General features: G+C 29.7%; 1 protein-coding gene across 1 annotated transcript in view; it reads left to right on the top strand.

Annotated features, from left to right (window-relative positions):
- Positions 1 to 244: 244 nt before the first annotated feature.
- LOC125067363 (lachesin-like) overlaps positions 245 to 6,000 on the top strand; it is an 87,621-nt gene continuing 81,865 nt past the window's right edge. The window contains exon 1 of the mRNA XM_047675915.1: positions 245 to 466. The gene's annotated coding sequence lies outside the window, so the exon portion shown is untranslated. The remainder of the gene's footprint in view (positions 467 to 6,000) is intronic.

Genomic DNA, 6,000 nt, shown 5'->3' with positions numbered 1-6,000 from the left:
ATCGTGAAGATGTGTCCTAACATAATTCGCACATACGTGCAGTCGGTGCACACAGTCAAATAAAACGTAATATGTACAGAAACGTACTAAGTTGTTTTTCGTATGTGTACGTACCCTGTGTATATATATTTTCGTGAAAGCAAGATAGGGCAAGAGAGGAAAACGTTGGTAGTAAAATCGGCTGAAACACCGGCCGGGAGTTCTGTGACAGTTGTCAGTATATTGTGAGGCACGGAAAGGGATGGTTGTGTCGGGCACGGTGAATTTTGGCGCTCGATCTCTCGATTTCCCGCGCATTAGCCGCCCACGTGGTTATTTACTTGAATGAATCAAAGGAATGAAAGTTGCTGTATGGTAAAAAATAAGGCCGTGGTATAATGAATTGGTGTTCATGTTTAAAAACAATTATTATAAACTTATGACTGTGGCGTGCTGTTATTATTGTTGTCTTCGTTCGATTGAGGAAGTAAGTTAACTTTATCGTAATAATAATTATTAGTTTTATAAGAATATAAAATGATAAATTATGAATACAATAAATGTTATTTTTTAACACTGATTTAAAATATATTTTAAGAGAAATATTGTTGCTCACTAATATAATGTATAAAAAATATATTAATCTTTTAATAATATAAAAATTATAAACTATTCTATAAATTAAAAAAATAATAATACTTAATTTAATATGTTTTTAAGGTTTTGTTTGAATTACATATTCCTTAAAAAGATTCTGTTCACAATTTTCAAAGGCATCCCCGGGGGCAACTGTTGTAATGTGATCTTGTTTCATCAATGTTTATCGAGTTTGTCTAAAATTCAAGTCGATATTGTCTATAAAGCCAATAAATAATGTGATTGTAGGTGAATCAGTAGAGTATTTGAAAGTCGTTAACCTAAAATCGACATAATTCGAAAATCGCATTATGTTTAAAATACTAATGCAATAATATACCTAACGAAACTAAATAACTTTTAAAAGATTAAGATACTTTATCAATGTTGAAAAATATAATATTTCTTTTATTAATTTCGTACCTATTTTATTACATCTATAATATAATTTGGAAAGAAATAGCTATAAATATGAACTGAGTACGACGTCAAATGTTATATGATAATTTGAAAGGAAATTTACATAAAGAAATTACATGAAAGAGGGCGAAATCCTTAATAATGAGAGGGAAGGAAATTCTGCAGGAGGTAATGAAATAAGGATTTACGACATCCGTAGCACAGCTCTCACGTAGCACGGTGGCAGCGCTACGTTCACTCATTTTGCACGTGTAAAATTAAGTGCGTTACTTTAAAATAACGATTTTTGTATTACATACATATTTCCTATTCAATATATTTAACTTTCTAAGAGATTTTTTAAGACTATGGCATGGCAAAAATTTTGAGGAACTCTCTGTAATATTACTGTATCATTAATTTTAGTTTTTACCAAGTCCATGTTAAGGTACGAGACAGTGTTGTTAAACTAATTATCGACTACAATATCGATCTTTCTGCTAAATAATTATATTCACTTATAGTTTTTAATTGAAACAATTAAAAATTCATTTTATCATTTAAAATAATATTTGGTTTCATTAATTGGAGCGAGCGGACAATGCAAGTTTTCTGCTTTATACGTATAATAAATCTGCATAACTTATGAAGCAGCCTTTGTAAGGCAATTAAGATATAATTTCATAAGAAATTTTATAAATAGAAGAATATAAGTTTTTTTATAATCATTGTTCTCTTTGAAATATTTTTATAATTTACTTCTTATTTTTATAACCGCAAACTGTAATATCAAAACGTCATTCGTATTTAATGTCACATGAAAATAATTGATTGATATCCAGAGTAAACATACGATAGAAACACTATAATAATAGGTAACATAATATTTAAGTTCATTAACCTAAATAATTGAATTAAAATAATGTTATAAATACGTAAATTACGATTTATAGCTTTAATTGAACAGATTAAATAATACATCATAAATAATAATCAGAATAATATTAATAGTGCTCAATCATATCTGATTTGGGCGATATATGCGCCATAAATAGGCGTAATTTTTTTTTTTTGTAATAATTTTCTCTCATTAAAATGAGTTACAATATTTTTAAGTAGGGGAACTTTTATAGCGTAATATTTGATCGAATGCAAACAAAGTAATTTGCATATTTTTATCTATATTATAATTATAAACATGCATCTATATTATACTTATGTCGTATTGAAGTTTTTATGCTTTTTTATATGTTTTCAAAACAATCCACAATTAAAAAAGTTCTTTCAAACCCTTACATGCTGATGGATTTCAGTTTCAATTGGAACTATAAATGTGTGTACGATAAAAATAAGTAGAAATCCTAAACAGAAATAAAACTGGTTACAGCCAGTATCGGCTTCGAAGATGACATCAGTTCTATTACATCAGTTATTACTTTCTTGGATTTTTGCTCGAATTTTGTTTAGTAAAGGATGATAATGCGTTTAACCTGCATATTTTATGTAAAATGTTATACACTACATTAAAAATGTTACCAGTGTAAAAACGTATAGCTAGGTAGGGCTGTGTGGGCGCGTGGGGCTGGGTAGGTACCACCTACTCATCAGATATTATAGTATTGTTGCGTTCCGAATTGAAGGCGAGTGAGCCAGGGTAACTACAAGTGAAATGTATATAACATCTTAGTTCCCAAGGTTGGTGACGCATCGGCGATGTATAGAACGCTTAATATTTCTTACTCTCGTACCTATATCGGAAAATAAACAACTGAAATAATTAATTTTTAATCACATTATGTATGATACTGATCATTTACAGACCTTGAGTCATTATTTATCTTTAGTCCAAAGTAATTGGGTTTTGCTATATAGAGTATTTGCTTGTTTAAAAATAGTATTTTTTCAATCTTTTAAAAGAATAATAGAATTAATAGATAATATATACGAAGTAACCGAAAATCTATTTGACAACAAATAAAAATTTATAGCCTTGTTGATAAAGTGACTAGATATGGCTTTATAACCCGAGGCCCTGGATTCAAACCGCAAGTCAATTAGATAAAAAGTTATTGGTTTTTTCCATCGCAAAATTTTCAGTAATAGTCCGGTGTTGAAAATTGGAAGTGAAGTACATCTCTAGTACACCGGAAAGCACGTAAAACCTCCTTAATTATTAGTTTGTCGTCTCATCGGATAATGATAGTAAGGAAAGGAGTGCAACTGTATTTGATGATTATTTACTTGGTGGTAGGGCTTTGTGCAAGCCCGTCTGGGTAGGTACCACCCACTCATCAGATATTCTACTGCCAAATAACAGTACACTGTATTGTTGTGTTCCGGTTAGAATAGTGAGTGAGCCAGTGTAATCACAGGCACAAGGGACACAACATCTTAGTTCCCAAGGTTGGTGGCGCATAGGTGATGTAGGGAACGGTTAATATTTCTTACAGCACCTTTTTCTATGGGCGGTAGTGACCACTTACCATCAGGTGGCCCATATTCTCGTCCGCCAACGAATGCCATAAAAAAAAAATCACACATGTGTGCACTATAAGTCCTGCGTAGTTGGCTTGTCTCCTTGTTTTCCAGATGGCTGTGGCCGAAATCGGTTAGGACGACGTCAAATGAATAGTTAAATATTACCTGAGAGTGTAGAAATTTTAAGAAATATACATAATATCTATTTTAATAATATAAATTAGTTTTCAGAAGTCCAAATCAACACGGGTTAAGTAATGTTGATAAACATCGGTTACCAACGTTTGCAGATTACCGTAACGTACAGTATAATAATTATGGTAATACTAGCTAAACCCAACTTAGTATGACATTTATATGTAAATTATACAAGTAATTTTCACATACTTAACTGGCCTATCCAGTATTATTACATCTTTACACACGATTTATATATTTCCATCCTTTTAAATATCTGTAACTGTTCTAAATTGAAGTAAATCTGAATTTGAATTTGAATTTTTATTTTGGTTCGTATGACTTATATTCATTAAAAAAAAAAATTGTTTTTTAAAATATGTTACAAAGACATTCCATACAATCCTATAGAACATTTTGAAAAAACTCACTAAAAATATATATATATATATATTGCATAAATACTTCGTAAACGTTGTCCTTTTATGCATAGACTCAATTCAAAGTGTAAAAATGTTTAAAATTTATATCACTAATACGCAAATATATCGTTAATATAGTACTAATTTTTTTTTCAATGTATAAAATATATGTATGATACAGTAATGTACTATCGTTTTTCCTATTAAATCTATAGTACAGTACAATTACAAGTCTTGTACTTGACCTTTTTTAAATAGATGACCATTGTATAAAATAATTTCTTTGAGATTTGAGAGAATCATTTTGGAAAATATCCTGAAAAGAAAATACAAGATTATACATTTTGTTCCATAAAATATGTTTAAAGAATAACTATATTTCATCGTATCTGGTTGTTACTGGTTATTAATTGCTATTTTTTTATATTATATACTTTTTAAACTAAAAGTAATTTTATTTCTGTGAATGAATCCGAATGAATGAAATCTATACTAGAGCCATAGCTTACTTGATTTTATTAATTACTCTGTATTTTATTTATACATCTAAACTTGAAAAAAAATATGTTATTATATTAGGCGGACTTAATGCCCTGGGCAGACTCCAACGGTCAACCTTTAGATCTGGAAAAAATGAATAAAAAAGGATATGAATATTTAAAACTGATATATTCGCACTTAAAATCAAAGTGAATTTTAGCACATCAACATCTTATAAAAAACCTCTAGGCACATAAAATAATAGCTTAAAAAATATAAAAACATGCTTACAGCACTAAAAAGAAAATAATATTAATAGAGCATCGTTCGTTAGAGAGTTCTCGTTGTTTACCCGTTAGAGCCTTAAATGAGCAATTTTTATAATTGATTTAACGTATAATTGTAAAATTGCTGAGTTCTATTCATTTTTATTAATTATTTTCAAATATTGATACAATATGCTTTAAATTTCTATTAGAAAAACCGTTTTAAAAGTTTCTATCTACAAATTAAACGCTTTATATTGTGGTGTTCCAATATAAAGGATGAACTCGAGTAATTACAGAGGCAAGGAACATGTTATGCTTCGCCTTACAAATGGAGACACACTGAACATCGGTATGGCTTTAGCCTACGATCAGACTCCGTGAACAAACGTGACCACTTATTAGTCAAGTCTACTCCGCAGATCTGCTTTCATTAAAAATAAAAATGATTTACAGAATCACCTATTTCAACAAACTGGTTGAACCGAATAAATTTTTAAGTGTAAAAAATCATCCACCATCAAGTCTAAAGTGTAGTATTTATACTACAGTTTAAATGGATATCCATTATGAAATGTTTAATAGATATGAAAAAAATAAGCTCAGTAAAAATAGTCGAGTGCTATTCAGCTCACTTCAAAACGAAAACATAGTTGGTAGTAAAAATGTCATTTGCACGTGCATTTGAGCTATTGTATACAGGGCAACAAATAAGATAAACATTAGTAGTTCTTATTTGTATACACATAGAGCCTACAATGCATGGAACTTTTGACGATGTTCACACTGTACAGAACAAGAATGCCTTTGTTTGAATGAACAAAGAGTATGCATTTACGCCCGTGCTTAGTTATGTACGTAGTAAATTTTCTGTGACGACAATGTGTTATCAGAACTTGTGCAATATTGGTTGTCATATAAATCAGATTGGCTTAACATGAATTTTGTATTATTACAGTGTGTGGAAGTTTTATTACAAATTTAGATAAAGAATAGTGTGATGTAAGTTTTTTTATTCAATTTTTACAACAACGCAATCTATATTTGTTTATATTAAAGCAATTGCAATGTAACTGATAATTGACCAACACAAAGACTTATCTATAACTACTGAGTCGCCCGCGAAACTTCACGTTTATTCAACAGATTTTTAGAAATTACGG

This window comes from Vanessa atalanta, chromosome 11, assembly GCF_905147765.1.
Source record: "Vanessa atalanta chromosome 11, ilVanAtal1.2, whole genome shotgun sequence".
Classification (NCBI taxonomy): domain Eukaryota; kingdom Metazoa; phylum Arthropoda; class Insecta; order Lepidoptera; family Nymphalidae; genus Vanessa; species Vanessa atalanta.
This window is presented reverse-complemented; position numbering and strand designations above follow the sequence as displayed.